Genomic DNA, 19,169 nt, shown 5'->3' on the forward strand with positions numbered 1-19,169 from the left:
CGAAAGAGTGGACCAACCATAGTCGATCCTGATATATGTGTGGAAGAAATATTAACATGTGAAAAGTATGAATCAAATCGGTTATTTCCTTGGAAAGTTATGGTGCACAATCATGGGAGTCTAAAGTCAATATTTCGGCGAACCTGAAAGTATAAAAAACGCATAAAAAGAAACAAGGTTTTTCCTCGGGCTCTAAGCTGCTTTGAAGGTACCAAACAATATAGGTATACTCTATTATTGAAAAGGAAATTAAGAAAGTTTTCGAAGTTGGGAAAAAATAAACAAAATCGGTAGAAAAAATATATGAGTTATGCAATTTTTCCACCCGAGCGTATTAGCCATATAACTTAGAAAAATTATAATATACATAATATGCTCGGGTGGAAACACGTTAAAAACCAAAACTTTAACCAAAAAAGGCATAACTCATCTATTTTTTCGAAAGCATACTTTCCTTTTTCGCAGCTTAGACCCGGTGAAAACATTTTTTTTTGCTTTTAATGTGTTTTTTCATACCTTAACCACTGTACCTTAGCCATTTGTTAACTAATTTTATACTCGTACATATATGGACTGTTTGAAAGACATTTATTTGAAAGAAAAAATATATAAATCCGTTTTTTTAGTTTTGCCGTTTAAGTTTAAAAATATAAGAAATCCTATTTTTCTATACATTTACCGTTATAACAGTGACCTGTGACCAGTGAAGTGACCAGTGAAGTGACCTAAAAATCAAATTGAATATTGAATTGAATATTTGTATACCCTCAGCCTTTTTAGTTAAAAAGGGACCAAAAATGTGCCTTATCGAAATAACGGTTTAAGACCCCAAGTATATTTGGACAAAATTAGTTTCAGACAATTTGGAGTCGATTTAGCCATGTCCGTCCGTCTGTCCGGCTGGCTGGCTGGTGCCCACGATAACTCTCGAACGGTTCAACCGATTCGAACCAAATTTCGGGTATCGTAATATTTTCACCAAATAAGGTTAAGTACGAAGATGGGTCATTTCGGTTGGCTCCTTCGCGTACCTTTTTCTCTAAAATGGTGTGAACGATAACTCTCGGTCGATTTGGTCCAAACTTTGCACATTGCATTATTCCTTTCAGATTTAGATCGGGATCGAATATGGACTATATCGGTCCACACATTCGGGTACCTCGGATAAAGTGAAGTTTAAGAGCTCCTTTCGGATCATTTTGGAATTTTTTTCAGTAGGTTGTCCATGCTGTTCCCTTTACAATGGTACAACTTTTTTCTTGCGCAAGTCCATACTTCCATGGATATTTGTCTAAAAGCTCCAAGAAACTCTGACGCACCAACTAAAATGGCAAATCAGCAAGATAATTCTCGCAGGGAGTTTCTGATTGGTCCAAACTTTGCACATTGTATTATTTCATAAGGTCTATATCGGTCCACTCCTTCGCTCGCATTGTTTTGATTATTTTTTCGAAGTACGTCAAGACTTCCTAAAATAATGGCCTAAAACTAAAATCTCCAGAACCCTGCCGAAACATACTAAAATGGCAATTGTGCAAGATAACTCTAAAACTTTTTCAAAAATTTGTTCCAAACTTAGTTGAACGTAATTTAATATTTCGTGTCCTTTATGAAGAAGTTTAGTTACTAAAAATGTTTGGTATATGTCAATGATTTGGTATAGCCCCACATTACGGTACGCAAAGATTTTAAAACAAACTCGTGATACAAAATCAATATAGTTTATATATGGCATAATTCTTGTATTTGGTTTGGTTTTGTTGTTTTTTTTTTGTCGGTGGCTGATGGTATATCTCCGTTAGCACAGCTGACTGATACTTTCTTACTTGTATGGTTTTGTATCATAGAGTAATGAAGATGCAGTTAAGATTTTTGGCGTTACAAGATAATGTGGGTTAGGAAATTTGTTTTGATAGATAGAAGAATGATCTACAGTCGACGTTTCAACATACTGGAAGATAATCTAAAATCATTATTGGTGAACTTTAGGCTTAACAAGTAAAAAAGTATCAGTCGGCTTTGCCGACAGAGATATACCCTCAGCCTGTGTATATGGAAACAATTTTTTCCCAAAATACGTATGTATTTAGGGGGTTTTAAAAATGTTAGGCGTTTGAACCGACAAGAATGTTGATTAGGATTAAAGACCAAAAGTTTTGCGGAGGAGATACTAAAAGGAATGGATCGACATTGACCGTTATGGAAGTAGATCTCCAGCCACAACATATGGTACCATAGCGGGTTTTTACAACCATCGGGCTGTTTGCCCAAGAAGTATGGACTTGCCCCTGAAAAAACTTTTACCATCGCAATTGAGACAGCGAATGCAAGTTGATTCAACAAAAATCAAAGTGATTCCATATCAGGTCTTAAAGTGAACTTATCCGAAATTTTGTGTGGGAGGTACCGGATGGAGTGGACAAATATTGTCCATATTTGAACCTGATCTATATCTGGTAGATATATTAAGATGTGTAAAGTATGGACCAATTCGGCCACTCCCTTCAAGAGTTACCGTACGAACAATTTACCGAACATTTTTTTAATTTTGGGGGAAGGCACCTGAAGGAGTGGGCCGATATGGCTTATCATCGAACTTGAACTATGTTTGGACAAAATATTCCTAAGACAACATTTTGGACCGAATCGGCAGGCCCGTAGGGGTTTTTTGCAACTTTCAGGTTATTTTCTCAAGAAGTATGGACTTGCCCCTGATGAAACGTATACCGTCGTATGGGGGGCAGTGAATACAAGTTGCTAAAGCAACAATCAAAGCGATTCGAGAGATGGCCCTAAACTGAACTTTTCCGAAATTTTGTGTGGGAGGTACCCGAAGGAGTGGACCGATTGAGTCCATTTTGGAACCTTATCTAAGTCTGGTACTGTTTCACGATGGGCAAAGTATGGACCAAATCGGTTACTCCCTTCAAGAGTTATCGTGCGCACAAATTTTCCGAACTTTTGTGGGGCAGGTACCGGATGGAGTGGACCGATATAACCCATCTACAAACTTAAACTAAGTTTGGGCAAAATATTACAAAAGCCGAACCGAATCGGTTCATCCGTTCGAGAGTTATCGTGCGCTCCAGCCAGCCAGACAGACAGACGGAAGGACATTGCTTAATCGACTCCAAATTGTCTGAAACACATTTTGTCCAAACATACTTGGGGTCATCGAAATAATGATGAGACACATTTTGCCCGTATGAAAGTGTATATACCCTCGTTAGCATAAATGCTGAGGGTATAAAAAAGGGTGCCTAAAAGAAATAATACTACATATACGTAAAGCCCCATCCGTTTAAGATAATTTTGATTTCGACAGTCTGTCTGGCTGCCTAGAACGCATGATAACTCTCGAACGGTGTAGAAGATTTGGTCAAAACTGTGTACAGTCTAATATATATTCCAAATTTAAGTTCGTTAAAATAGACCATATTGGGTCACGTTTTGGGATAACTCCCTCACATTGGTATCTTGGGATTTCGCGTACTTCAAAGGTTTCAGTGACGTTTTCCATAGACAATATCGTGGTTTTGGCAAATTTTCAAACAAGCCCGTTGTAATTCAAATTTTTAGTTTTCTGTATGCTTTCCAAAAAAGAGACAAAAAACACTTTTTTGAAATGGTTTCGGTTGTGCAGTCTGTATTCTGTGTTTCCATAGATGAAAGTCCAAATTTCTTGCCGAAGGTTTGCTTCATACGAAAAATGTTCGGGTTCAATCACTATACTCTTTTACATATTTATACAGATTACTTGTTCTCCATGGTTCTATATGACATACCTGCCTTCAGTAAGAAGACATAAGCATGCTACAACAATGTGCCTAAAACAAATAATTGTTCTAAAGTTGGATACTTGGCGATTGTAATATTTGGGACAAAAAAGGACTTTGATCCGTTATGGAAAAGAAGCATCTATTCCGATAAATATCAGTAAGAGAAGACTTTCTAGATTCACGGTAAGAACTGTTGTGTGTGATAACCCTGGCAGTTGTTAAAAACAAAACTTCTAAATCTGTTACCCTACCTCGGATGTAAAAAAATGTGTACTTACGTGTCTCTGTGTGCGATTTTCTAAGAAATACAAACATGTGTGGACATCAAATGCTTCAGGGGCAGGTTTTGTTATGTTTGTGTAACTAGAATATGGCTAAGAATAGGACAACATGTTTTTTACTTGGTTACGGCACACATTTGACCATGGTAGTGTGACATGGCATTGACAATAAATTACAGTGAATTCCGTATTTCTGCTGAGTTTTGTGTTTTTTTTTAACAGAATACACAATACTTGTATAAGGTTTTTAATGATATCCAAGCTGATTTTAGGTAGCCAGCCAATAGTAATGGATGTAATCTTACAAAATAACCCAATGGGAAAGTATTCTCACTGCGGATCTTAGGTGTGGTTAATGGTTTGAATGATGCCAAAATTCAATAAAATTTATGGAGAACAATTTACCAAACTAAAAGGAAATTCGAAATTATTTGATATTACAATCCGACACATAAATGTATGCGTGTATATTTGCTTCGAAGTCATTTTCCATGACATTGAGAATATCACATGAACATTTTTTAGCTTACTGGGAAGAGCGGAGTTGAAGGAGCCCCCTTTCTCGCTTCTTACCCATAAACTCAGGGTTAGATTGCCGTACAAAATATGAAATTTTCCCTGATATTCATTTTTATTTACAAAAACCTTTTGATCATTTAGCTCGTCTCGAAAGACAAAAAAAACCATAATTTTCATGAAAACTTTCATAGTCTGGCACAAAACTAATTCCCAAAATTCATCAAAGTTTTATCATAGACTAATAAAAGTCCCGATTTACATTAGGCGATTTTCTTTGCTGCAATTTTTCTCGTTCTCTTTTAAACTTGCCTCTTGCATGAATGCAGGCAATTCTGTTTCGGCAAGTTTTGTTTTCAAAACATTGGAAATAATGTCAAAAACGAAAACAAAACTTAAAAGGTTTTGCCTGAAAATTGTCGGTACGAGCAATTTTTTTCCACTTCCATTCCCTTTACGTGTCTCTCCTACAAACTGAGATTTGCCGCAAGTAAACTTGCCTATTGTGGATTGAGACAAAGCATAGACTCACAAATTTAAGGTGGTTATTTTCTTGTAGGTGTCACCCTTAAGAAACTATAACTGCATTTTTGGAAGTCAGGGGGTAAATTGCAAACTTTTTGTGCATATATTTATATGTGGATGTAGATCGGGCCAAAGACTATATAGATATTGTCTTTTATCAGAATAAATTGCTTATAATTTATAGTTATTATCATTTTAAAAAATGAGTAGAAATTGAGTGCATTGTCGGCGACTCAACTCGAACACACTCACTGAGAGCTTTTCTTCGTTCATACTTTCTTTAGTTTATGGTTCTATATAGGGAATTGTTGTAAGTCACAGTAAAAATATATGTAAATATAATTGGCAAATTTCGTAAGTCCAAATAAAGTCAACCTCTATGACTCGACTTGATTTGATCAAAGAGATAATACCCTCTTAACACCAGAATTTATTTTCTTTCTATCACTCAATGTGTAAATTAAGGATTGTTCAATATGACCATATGACTGATAATAAAAGCCAAATCATCCAGTCTTTTAAATAGAAGATAAAGCCTTTAATATTTGCGCAAATTAGAATTTCAGATTAAATTAGCACACGCATCTTATTGGTGACTTTTTATTATAATAATTGTTCTACAAACACCTCAGACGGGACAGAGGAGACTTCTCTCATATCAGTGAGTGCACCCCGACTCATATTAGCTCAATGATATGGGACCTACTGTTTATCGCCGAGTCCGAACGGCGTGTCTTATGACACCACTTTATAGAGAAGTTTTTCATGGCTGAAATACTCAGGAAATGTCGCCAACATTACTGAGGGGTATTTTGCCACCGTTGAAAATTTTGATGTTGCCTGGCCGGGGAATCGAACCCACGACCTTCTGCGTGCAAGGCGGGTGTGCATACCATTGCACCACGGTGGCACCCACCGAAAATGCTGAATTTTGATAAAACGTATTTAAATAAGGAACATGCGGGAAAAACCCCCAAAGGGCTACACGAGGTCCGTCAATTACTACTTTTTTGTGTGCTCAAATCACGAAAATGTATCTATTTGGACAGCAAACGGTATAGTTAGCTGGGCTACTATCCGATCTTTTTAGACCTTGGAAAACATATACAACCCATATATTGGATTTGCCTCTTTTCTTTAAATTATAGTCTGAGGGTATATCTCTATCGGAATATCACCACTGACACTTTGTTACTTGTTTTCTTTTTAATATATTTATAAAATGAAAAATCTATTATGTTTGCAATTCTCCAAATTGCGGGCACTTGCTAGTTACCAACATATAATATTTAACGCTCTTTTTGCTCCTACTTCTCATCTTGGACCGATTATTTGAATATCATAACGGTTTCACTTAAAACGGATAAAATGATAAATACAACTATTAGTAAACAGTTGCATGCCTACGGCTATGAAGTGCACGCCCGCCTGTGTTGTGATTGCTCACGGCTGCGTATATCTTGTCTAAATGATTGTCGTCTTGTTGTCGATGTCACTTCATTTTTCCTCAAGCAGCTAGCGGCCTTTTGTTTAGGCCCTCAGTTTCTCCTCCTCTTTTCCTACAACTCGAATTGTATTCGAGTAGTTTTGTGTGCCTTTGTTGCAAAATATATGGCATGCAAATTATGCCACCGGATGTCCAATTTAGTCTAGCGTTTGTAGCTGCCCCCGGCTAGAATGCATAGCAGAACTCTTCCATGTCGTGCTTCTTGCTTTTGCTTCTGTGAGTTGCTGCCAGTGTGGCAAGTTGAATAAGAATGCATCGACTCTCGGTCGTTTAAGTTTATTCTTAGTACAAATTTCAAATGTCGGTCCATTGCTGCCTCGGTCTCTTTGTACTGGCATCCTTTGTTGGATTTCTTGTATCGTTTTCATTTTTTTCCCATATTTGTATTCATCCACAGTTGCATTGTGGTGTGTTATTGTGAAATGTGAGTTCACAATGCCATGGCTTCAAACTTTTCCTAAGGTGTTTAGCAATTTGTTTGGTGGAAGTGTGTTAATATACACAACTACATGTATGTACGTTTACGAGTATATATGTATGTATATACATACATGCATCTTTAGTTACCAATTTATTTCCCTTATGCAATAAAAGGAAGAAGAGTGCTGGCAACTTTCTGTTTTTTAAAATGTGATTTAAATGTTGAACAAAGTAGAACGAAAAAATCGTTGGTTTCAGTCTGAGCCCTATACCTGCTATGAAAAATTTCTCCACAAGTGACCTTGTATTCTATTACATTTGAGGCACCGTTGGAAAAAAACAAAAACAACTATAATACGGAGATATCCAGACACCGCGAACCCATATATTGTGTTATACGTTTTGATGTAATTTAAAGGTTTTAGCAATTTTTCAAACGAAATTGCCTGGGGTTCTTTACATTGTCCCGTATAAAAAAGTTTCCCCTATACTTCTATTCCGAAACAAATATACCTATATACAGTTTTCACCTACCTTCAGGTATCTTAATGATTTAAACTCTGACTAAAGAAAATATTTATATTTTTGACTTGAATTATTAATAATAGTATACAGAATATATTTTCAAAAGGGGGCAAAGAATATGTATTGAAATATAAACGTTATAGAACATTTTTTAAAAATAGAATTTTTGACGATTTGTTTCCATTACACAAATGTGAAATATTGTACACCATATGGAACAAAGTGACAAAAATTGTTTCCATCTTTGCCTTAATAAATTAAAAACGTCTAAATCGAAAACTAAAGTTCTGATTTTTTCAATGTGTTTTTAAACTTGTAAGTTTTTATAATATTAATATTAACGGTGCTCTTGCTAAAATGGAAGGTGCTTACACCTGGGAAGTTTTTGCGGATTATGAAACTACAATGTTCATAGATGAGAAAAATCAAGAAACAAAAAAATAGCCGTACCGCTTATTAAATAAATCGCGATTCAAGTTGACATTTTAAGGGTTTTTTTAGATTTTCGCGATTTTGATTGGAAACCGCAAGTCCTATCGGATTGGAGCAAATGTAGTAGCAGTGAAAATTCTCTACAAGATTGGCCTTAATGGTATTTTCGTAGGTTTTACCATTTTTCAGATATAGAAGTTCAAATTGAGACAATGTACTGACTGTGTCTCCTCCTTATAAAACAATGTCATGCAGGGTGCACCTTAACTAACTTTAATTAAAAAACCATAGATGAGAAAAATTCAAAAACAAGAAAAAATCGTAGGAGGGATTTTTAAATAAATCTCGGTCAAAATTCATATTTTTAGGTTTATTTTAGGTTTGGAAATGGGGCTAAAGAAAATGTTGTAGCTGTGAAAATTCTCTAGAGGATTGACCGTTACGATTTGTTCCTATGCTTTACCATTTTTGAGATATATAGATGTTCAGGTCACATTTTTAGCTTTTTTGTTAGGTTTTTACGATTTGCTTGAAAACGGCAAGTTTTATCGAAATAGGACTAGAGAGGATCTTTTAGCTGTGAAAATTCTCTACAAGATTGGCTTTCGTAATTTTTTCCTAGATTTTCCCATTTTTGAGATATATAAATTTAAGTTGGGAAATTGCAGTCATGGCATTGTTTTACAGTCAATGCATTGTCCCAATTTGAACTACTATATCTCAATAACGGTAAAACGTACGAAATTGTGATGAAGGTCAATCTTGTAGACAATGTTCATAGCCACAACATTTTCTTTTCTACCATTTCGATAGGACTTGCGGTTTCCAAGCAAAATCGTGAAAACCTAAAAAAACTCTAAAAATGTAAATTTGAATCGCGATTTATTTAAAAAGCGCTCCGCCGTTTTTTTTTTTTGTTTCTTGATTTTTCTCATCTATGAACATTGTAATTTCAGAATCCGCAAAAACTTCCCAGGTGTAAGCACCTTCCATTTAAAGTTGCTTCAAGAGCACCGTGATTAATTTCATTACTGAAAAATGTATGCTTTCGTGTCGAAGCGTGGATATCTCGGAAACTAGAGCAGATAGAAGAACACTTAAGCACCGACGATATATTTGTTTGTTGTAAAAATTAGTCTTATCAGTCGACATTGTATAAGAGGCCAAAACTACAAAAGAGCATTCTTGAAATTTTAAAAAGTTCGCCGTTCGCATAATCCACACATACATACATACTTATTAAAAGCACGTATTTATATTGAGATGCCTGAAGGCAACAAGAAGCAAATTAATGGTCAAATAATTCAGTCTTCCACATATTAACAAACACACCAACTATTTAAGATATTTTCTATCGAAATGCTATAGAAAACCGTGAACACCACATCACCATCGCCACCACGTCCACAACAATCATTACGGAATTTGCTTCTCTTTCTGTTTGCGCTTGATGTTATTTGTTAATCCTTTCGTTAGATTTTGATGGAATCCATTAAGAGTTTCATTACATCAACGTTAAATTAAATGAGAAAAAAGCTTCGTATCTCGCATGCATACCCATGTCAAGGCAAAGTTCCAATGGTCGAGCCATGACTCTGCCCTGTGAAGGGAAATACGAATTCCTTGTAATGTATGTATGTATGTGTGTGCGTAGTATCGAAACGACTGTTGAAGATGGCGATGAGTTCTGTTCGGGTGAATATGTTTCAATCTTTGCACACATACACAACATGTCAGGACGTTAAAAGGGATACGTAAACGCATACACAAATACACTCTACAAACTTGGTAATAAAAATTATACGATATTTTTAATGTAAGTGCAGGCTCAGACGGGAGAAAGAAAGGCATGCGTGTGTATGTGCACAGTTTGTTTGTTAGTGGTAAAATAGCTATCACCCCATATACACCACACATACAGTAAGATCCATTACTTTCAATCCTTTCTGGCAGCTCAGCGTACGATGGATTACTATGAAGTCTCTGCACTTCTCACACATGGCTACTCAGTGCTGTGTTTTAACGTTTGGTAGGTTAACGTCCATGTTGGTATTTACGGTATTTACGTATGTATGTACATATGAACATAAATGTATATGTAATTTCTAAAATTACAGTGGAAAAGCTTGACTCCTAAGGATAATCTGTATTTAATTTAATTTATAATATATGAGAAATGAAATACTGAGATGGATGGAGGTCAACTAAAAACTCCACCATTGATTGAACATTGGAAGATTTCTTAGAAATGATCCTCGTTTCGTGGGATTGCAATTTCATTTTTAGTGATGACATGTTGAAACATTTCACATTCGTTGGAAATGTTATATACGCTGACTATTTCCCCCATTCATTCGCACAGGACTACACAGTCAGTCACACGTACACACACAAGCTATGTACATGTGAATGTAGCTATATAGCTATGGGAACATTTTGCAAAATGCTGCCTTAGCATAAATGAAAAAGTAATACAATAACAAATATCCCTTTTATTGTCGTTCATACTGATGGCTGTCGATTTTGCAAAAAAAAAGAAAGAAAAAAAAAACGGGAAAACAAACTTGTTTTTTTTTTGCTCGAAATACATATAAAAAACAACTACAGCAAAAACACAATCTGTCATAAAATATATATGATGATTCCCTGCCTTATTTCGTTTCCCAGTTCGACTGACAGTCATTTCATTCATCTGTGGACTTTTGCGTTTATGCCTCAAAGTAGTCAGTATATTTCTTGGCATCCCATCCCCTCGGCACAACATTGTGGCGTTTGCAAAGTAATACCACAAGAATGAAAGGCAGTCAGACAATTGGTACAACAAAGTCTTAACATGTTTTTGAAGATTTGCCTCGTCTTTCCATAACAAGGATTTATTCTTTGAGGCTATCAATGTTTTCCGTCTCCAAATCCCCCTTTCTCCCGCTATACCCCGAAAAGAACAAAAAAAACTTTTCATAACCACACTTTGTGTTGCCACATTCACTCAGTCATTGGATAAGCGTTTCGGGGTAATCGATGTGAGAGCATGCATAAGCCAACACATGTGTGTTGGTGTGCTGACATCCTGATACTGAAGGATGTGGAAACTTTAAATGACTATGGCGAAATTATGGTAAACGTCTATCGATTTGTGTAACAGTGCGGTTAGCATGAAGTTGAAAGGTCATTACGCCATCTTCAAACGGGAATATTTCTTTGACGAGATGGAATTTGCATATTTTTCTGCTTTTTTGGTAATGCTGTCACTGGCTGATGTGTGATGTGGCTTTGTTCCGTTTCTTCTATTTTCATTGCTTCGCAAAGATAAAATAACGCAATTTTGTGACATATACCCCGCCCATATTAATGTATTTTAGCTTTTCTTTGTATGTGTATGCGAATGATGAGAATTTGACTGGGGTGCCATTTATGAATATGTATGTATATTGAACATGAAAAGGCACAGCATACCAGGGAGTTTGCTGTAAATTTTCTATGGGAATTTTCCTTCAACCAGGGAAGGAATATTCTGAAAAAAAGAAAAAAACGGGAACATTAATCATTCCACCCAGTATAGTAGAACTGCATTGGTTCATACCTTACACCCCGCAACACACAGACTGTGTTAGAAACTTCAAGTCGGGGTTGAAGGTCAATGATGACGTTTTTTAAACTTCGGTGATTGTTTCCGTACCTTCGGGTACGCCAATATATATTCGATAATTTTATCCACGGTGTAATGGCATGCCCGCCTTGCACAAGGTATGTCTCAATTTTTGACCAAGGCAAAATTACATCACATTTTTCTACGGCTGTACGAGGGCTGCACGAAAACTTTCTGGCCTAGGTAACACAGCGTATTGGCAGGCGCCATTTGATTTTTTTTGGAAAGTTTGACAGTTTTTAGCCTAAACGTACTCAGGACACCGTGGTGCGATGATATGCACGCCCGCCTTGCACGCTGAAGGTCGGGGGTTCGATTCCCAGCCGTGAGATAGAGGCATCCTTGGGCATTTTTTTCACCAACTAACATTTGCTACCGCATGAACACCTGGCCGCCAAAATGGATTTTTCTCGTCAGATTCAGCAAAATTGGACAATCGCTCGAAAAAGCTCTTGTGGATTGGTGTAAAGAAATTGTGAATAAAAACGATCGCGGGGCTTCAAACGACATCTATAAAATCGTCACATACGACGAATCTTGGATGTTTACTTAGGAGCCCGAAACAAGACAGGAATCGACCGTTTAGATCTTCGAAAGCGAGCCAAATCCAATGAAAGTTGTTCATGTAAGCAGCCCTTCGAAGCAAATGATCGTCTGTTTCTCCGGAAAAACTGACCGTTTGGTGACTATATGGCTTGTTAAATGTAGGACGGCTAATTCTGAGTGGTACACTAAAATTTATTTGCCTGAAGTCCCCTCAGTAATTCGAAAAACGAACAAGAGAAGACGAATCATCCTGCATCATGAGCTCTCACACATCGATTCAAACCAGCGCCTGTTTGAACGGACAAAACGTGCAATTGATGGGTCATCCGCTGAACAGCCCTGATCGGGGATCCAAATGACTTTACTTGATTCCAGCACATCAAGAAAAAAATCGTGGTCAACGGGTTTCGTCGCCAGAAGACGTTGATAAAGCGTTTAAAAACATGGAGTGGAAAAAGTGATTCAACAATTGGTTGGAACGCATGAAAAAGTGTGTAAATCATGCTGGAGACTACTTAATAAAACAATAAAACTATTTTTAATGGAAAAATATTCGCTTTTTCCTTGTTAGGCCAGATAGTTATCGTGCAGCCCTCATATAGCCCCTCATCGAAATAGTGGCTTACATTTCCTGAGTATTTCAGTCATCTAGAACTTACGAGTATCTAAAAGTGTTGTCGTACTATGTCCGTCACGACAAAAACTGGAGCTACTATATCATTTATCTAAACATAGACTAGGGCTGCACTCAATGGTATGGGAGAAATCATATTGTTCTTTTGTTTTTTTTTTAAGCAGGACCAAGTAATATTAAATTTTTAATAATATTTTAAATTTAAACTTCGAGTAATCGTCCAATAGGTGTATTCAAGGTAGCTATAAAATAATAATATAAGTTTGTCTTTTGTTATAAAGATGACCTGATAGGCTTGGTTACCCATTTGAAATACAAAAATAACAAAGCTGTGAAAACCTGTCTGATTAGTTTATATTTTAAAATTTATACCACCAACAAGAAAATTACGGAGAAATGACAGAAAAATCGTTTCTTTCTTTTGTGTTTTCAAATTTGTTTGGCGGCTTTTTTGTTCATTGTTGTTGTTATTATTATCATTGTTATAGTTTTATAATAAACATCATCAGGTATTTTGTACTTACACTCTTTCCGCAAATCGGTGCATCGCCTACAAAGGGCAGCCTTGCGCCAATATGCCTTCTGCTCCCCCGCTTGTCCAACAATCGACACCGCAAGTCGCCACGCCGCCTCCAACGCCGCCTACCTCTGCCACATGAAGTAGGTAAGCGTTTGCTGATAAGCGGTATCGTATAAAATTCTGCACAATCCTGGAGTTGAATAAAATCGAATAACAAACGTAAATATAGCGCGATCTTGGCTCTACTCGGGCGACACACGATTTTAGGCGCCCGTCTACTATTGCGTCTACCGAAATGACACTTATGCACACAGAATGACACGAAGCGGACACAGGCAATCAGCGCAACGATCGTTTCGCTTCCACGGACCGCAACTGAATTACTCGTTTTACAGTCGTCAGACCGCACGATTTGTAATTGCAGATCGCTTAATCTTCGCCGTTAATTTATAAAATTTTCATAGTTTTAGTATTTTGTTGCAGCACTTTGTTGATTAGGCTTGTTTGTGAATTTTCTTGGCAGGAGGGCATATACTGTGACTTCATACAATGTGGTCCCAGTTCCAAAAGGAATAACTTGGTCCTTTGACCGAGCGTCTGTCAAATGATCTTCTTCTTGATAAATGTAGACTTATTAACACTTTTATGATTGCAGTACCTTGAAGGACATGTTTTTGTTTTTTACTTTATTGGCAGTTGCAGTAGTAGTTGTGGTAGTGCTATTGCAGTGCTTATGAGTTTGGCATCGGTACTATAGGACTGGACTCCCTTTGTTCGCTGGATTGGAAAGAATAATGAAGCTAGGCTCTGTTATGCCCTTTCCCTGATATCCTAGTTATGTATCAGTTAGAACACCGTACAGTCGAAATCGTTTTCCCTACTTCGTGGGGTATTTCAAGCAGTCCTTTCGTACAACCGCTTACCACTTCCTCAACTGTTTTCATAATTTCCTGGAGTAATTCGGTCGTAATTTTGAAAAGTAAATTATCCACGGCCTCACAATATGCTGATCTGAAAGAAATGTTGAAATAATATAATAATAAATAAGTTTGGATTCAATTAAAATATGCTCGGCCCAATGAACTAAAAATAATGTCTTATATAATAAACATTGATATTTGAAAACTAAAATGGATACCTGAATAACAACTAAATAAAACTGATATGCGATATACATATGTAAACGAGAATAAATATATTTACATGGCGCTACTGTGATTGCTTTCTTCCTTTTATGTATCCGATCCTAATGAAATAAAAACATTCTACCAAACCATTCTACCAATGACAGAGCAAATCCTTTACTTGGAAATTTTCAAATCCTTCTTCCACAATCTAGAATCTAATAATCAAAGAATTTGGGGTGAGTGTCACTCTTGGCCCGAATGTTTCAGATAAGGCTGGAAATTCGTGCTAGAATGCACACTGGCCAATTCTCCGAAAAACATGGCCAAAACTTTAAAAGTGAATGGATTTTGACCTTTGGGTACTTATGTTTTTGGGGTCACTGATTTCATTTTTCATATTATTAACCCTCATGTGTGTCCTTAAAGGGGTCTTTTTGGTCCTTTATCCTATAAAATATACATCAAACCTCTATATATTATTTAAACTCAAAAATATGTAAAAATCAAAAACACATTTTAGGGTTAAAGTCGTACTTCTTCTGAGTTAATGCAAACTTGTCTCAAAAACCATTATTTTAAAAGAATTTAATTTGACTATAAGTCACCAAAGAAAAATTCGCATAACATACCAAGGAAATATCCGTATCAATTTTGCCAAAAAACAAGTAAAAAAGTATCAGTCGGCTTTGCCGACAGAGATATACCCTCAGCCTGTGCAAATTGAAACACTTTTTTCACAAAAAACTAATGTATTTAGGGGGTTTCAAAATTTTGGTCGTATGAACCGACAAAATTGTTGATTAGGATTAAAGTTCAAAAGTTTTGCGGAGAAGGTACTTAAAGGAATGGACCGACATAGACCATGGGGGTGCCATAGGGGGTTTTACACCCTCCGGGCTGTTTTCTCAAGAAGTATGGACTTGCCCCTGAAACAACTTTTACCATCGTAATTGAGACAGCGAATGTAGGTTGCTTCAACAAAAATCAAAGTGATTCAATAGCAGGTCTTAAAGTGAACTTATCCAAAATTTTGTGTGAGAGGTACGGGATGGAGTGGAAAAATATAGTCCATATTCGAACCTGATCTATATCTGGTATATATTATGAGAATGTGTAAAGTATGGACCAAATCGGTCACTCCCATCAAGATTTATCGTGCGCACATTTTTTCCGAATATTTTTGAACTTTTGGGGGGTAGGTACCTGAAGTAGTGCACCGATATGGCTTATTAACGAACTTAAACTAAGTTTGGAAACAATGTTACGAGGGCCAAATTTTGGCCGGAATCGGCATTTCCGTTCGAGAATTATCTTGCGCTTCTACCCATAAACATGGTGTCATAGGGTTTGTTTTTCAACTTTCAGGCTATTTTTTCAGAAAGTATGGACTTGCACCTGAGGAAACTTGTACCTTCGTATAGGGGACAGTGAATACAAGATGTTGCAACAAAAACCAAGGCGATTCGAGAGCAGGTACTAAACTGAACTTTTCCGAAATTTTGTGTGGGAGGTACTGGAAGGAGTTTACCGATTGAGTCCATATTGGAACCTCATCTAAGTCTGGTAGAAATTTCATAATGTGCAAAGTATGGACCAAATTTTCCGAACATTTTCGAACTTTTGTGGGGCAAGTACCGGAAGGAGTGGACCGATATAATCCATCTTTGAACTTGAACTAAGTTTGGACAAAATATTACGAAAGCCAAATTTTGGACCGAATCGGCAGATCCGTTCGACAGTTATCTTGCGCTCCAACCACTACACACGGTGTCATAGGGTTATTTGTAACTTTTAGGGCTATTTTCTCAGGAAGTATGGACTTGCCCCTAATGAAACTTACAGCGTCGTATAGAGGACAGCGAATACAACTTGCGTAAACAAAAATCAAAGCGATTCGAGACCAGGTCCTAAACTGAACTTTTCCGAAATTTTGTGTGGGAGGTACCCGAAGCAGTGGACCGATTGAGTCCATATTGGAACCTCATCTAAGTTTGGTAGAAATTACACGATGTGCAAAGTATGGACCAAATCGGTAATTCCCTACAAGAGTTATCGTGCGCACAAGTTTTGCGACAATTTTTGAACATTTGTGGGGGAGGTACCTGAAGGAGTGGACCTATATGGCCCATCTTCGAACTTAAATCGAATCTGCACAAAATATTTCGATACCCAAAATTTGAACCGAATCGATTGTTCCGTTCGAGAGTTATCGTGCGCACCAGCCAGCCAGACAGACAGACAGACGGACGGACATACTCAAAATTGTCTGAAACGGATATCGTACAAACATACTTGGGGTCTAAAACCATTATTTCGATGAGGCACATTCTTTAGCACATTCTTTAGCACATTCTTTAGCACATTCTTTAGCCTAAAGGCTGAGGGTATAACAACGAAACTTAAATTGGGTGGAATCGACCATTTCTACATTTTTGGAAATATTTGTGTTAAGATTCCTTGGAATCCTAGCATATTAGATATATGCTATATTTAACAACTTTACTGACTAGAATGCGAGGAATACTTTTATTAAAAAATTTACCCTTGTGCGGGTCATTAAAAAGGTCTTTGAGACGCCTTTGTGGTTAATGTTGTCCTTTTTTCAAAAATCGTTAAATATCTCCTTTAAAATGTGATCATATCAGATCAAAATATTCTACAAATTTTTTCGCCATACAATTTTACAATAGGTCCCAAAATACATCAAAACTCCACATTTTACCTAAACGTCAGAAAGTAACCCTTTACTATATTCTGATATTCTGAATCAACAAAAATCATAACTGCAAAACAAAATATCATAGAAAAACAAAAAGTGCAAATTTGTGCAGGATGTTTCGATAAAATTGCGGAATTTCAATTTGAAAAAAATCAACAAGTACTGTTATGTTTGTCATCAATTGTTATAAAATGCACACTTCATTGGCGAAACTGAACATTTTAAATACGTTTGACATACCTTTCACTACAATTATAAAAAAAATAAAATTTAAAACCCGTTGCTTATTTTGGATATTACAATCTATATATATAAAAGAGCTTAGTGAGTGACTGAGTGAGTGACTGACATATCATCGCACAGACGAAACCGCTAAAGCTAGAAAGCTGAAATTTTGACTGTGGGTTGCTGTCGGTGTGTAGGGGTGAGATAAGGCTGGGTTTTTGGAAATTCGACCTAGAAGAGTACGAAAAGTACTAAAAGGTACTAAATATGGTACCCTTTGTATTAGGCAAACGGAAAGAGCTAGAACTCTGAAATTTGGAATAAAGATCACTGATAGAGAGTTAGAAAGATGTACAAAAGGGTTTTTGGAAATTCGACCTATAAGTGTACTAAAAGTTACTAAATTTTGTACCAATTGTATATTTTGGACGGTTACAGCTAGAATCTTGAAATTTGGTATGGGAATCAAGTTTGGGAAGAGGTGTTATGATAAGGAAATGGTTTTTGAAGTTCGTACTTATGTGTACGAGAAGTAATTAATGGTATTAAATTTGGTACAATTTGGATTTGGGTGAACGGATAGAGCTGGAAACCTGAAATTTGGAATTTAGATTGCCGTTGAAGTGTAGGATTGAGATATGGGGGTAGTTTTGCAAATACATACTTATGTGTACGAAAAGTACTATATGGTATTAAATTTGGTACAAATTGGATTTGGGTGAACGGATAGAGCTGGAATCCTGAAATTTGGAATTTAGATTACCGTTGAAGTGTAGGATTGAGGTATGGGTGTAGTTTTGGAAATTCATACTTATGTGTACGAAAAGTACTAAATGGTACTAAATTTGGTACAATTTGGATTTGGTTGACAGTATAGGGCTGGAATCTTGAAATTTGGAATTAAGTTTACCTTAGAAGTGTATGATTGAGGTCGTTTTGGAAATTCGTAGGGTACGAAAATTACTAAATGGTACAAATTGGATTTGGGTGAACGGATAGAGCTGAAATCCTGAAATTTGGAATTTAGATTACCGTTGAAGTGTAGGATTGAGATATGGGGATAGTTTTGGAAATTCATACTTAAGTGTACGAAAAGTACTAAATGGTACTAAATTTGGTACAATTTGGATTTGGGTGACCGGATAGAGCTGGAATCCTGAAATTTGGAATTAAGTTTGCTTTTGATGTGTAGGATTGAGGTAGTTTTGGAAATTCGTAGTTATAAGTACGGAAAGTACTAAATTTGGTACAAATTGGATTTGGGTGAACGAATAGAGGTGGAATCCTGAAATTTGGAATTAAGATTACTTATGGAGTGAAGGTTTAAGGAAGTTTTGGAAATTCGTTCTTATGTGTGCGGAAAGTAGTAAATGGTACTAAGTTAGGTACGATTTGGATTTGGGTGAACAGATAGAGCTGGAATCCTGAAATTTATAATTAAGATTACTTATGGAGTGTAGGATTGAGGTATTTTGGAAATTCGTACTTATGGGTACAAAAAGTACTAAATGGAGCTATATTTGGTTCAATTTGGATTTGGGTGAACGGATAGAGCTGGAATTCTAATATTTTACTGATTACTGTTGGAGTGAAGGTTTGAGGTGGTTTTGGAAATTCGTACCTATGTGTGCGAAAAGTTATAAATGGTACTAAATATGGTATAATTTGGATTTGGGTCAACGGAGATAGCTGGAATCCTGAATTTTGGAAGTTAGATTACTGTTGGAGTGTAGGACTAGAATAGTTTTGGAAGTTCGTAGTTGTGGT

At 36.5% G+C, this 19,169-nt stretch overlaps 1 protein-coding gene across 1 annotated transcript in view; it reads right to left on the reverse strand.

The window, feature by feature from the left end:
* nAChRalpha1 (nicotinic acetylcholine receptor alpha1) overlaps positions 1–19,169 on the reverse strand; it is a 126,165-nt gene that overhangs the window by 84,847 nt on the left and 22,149 nt on the right. Inside the window, exon 2 of the mRNA XM_073958643.1 lies at positions 13,336–14,342. The gene's annotated coding sequence lies outside the window, so the exon portion shown is untranslated. The remainder of the gene's footprint in view (positions 1–13,335; positions 14,343–19,169) is intronic.

This window comes from Musca autumnalis, unplaced genomic scaffold, assembly GCF_047663935.1.
Source record: "Musca autumnalis isolate F117 unplaced genomic scaffold, ASM4766393v1 scaffold_1, whole genome shotgun sequence".
NCBI lineage: Eukaryota > Metazoa > Arthropoda > Insecta > Diptera > Muscidae > Musca > Musca autumnalis.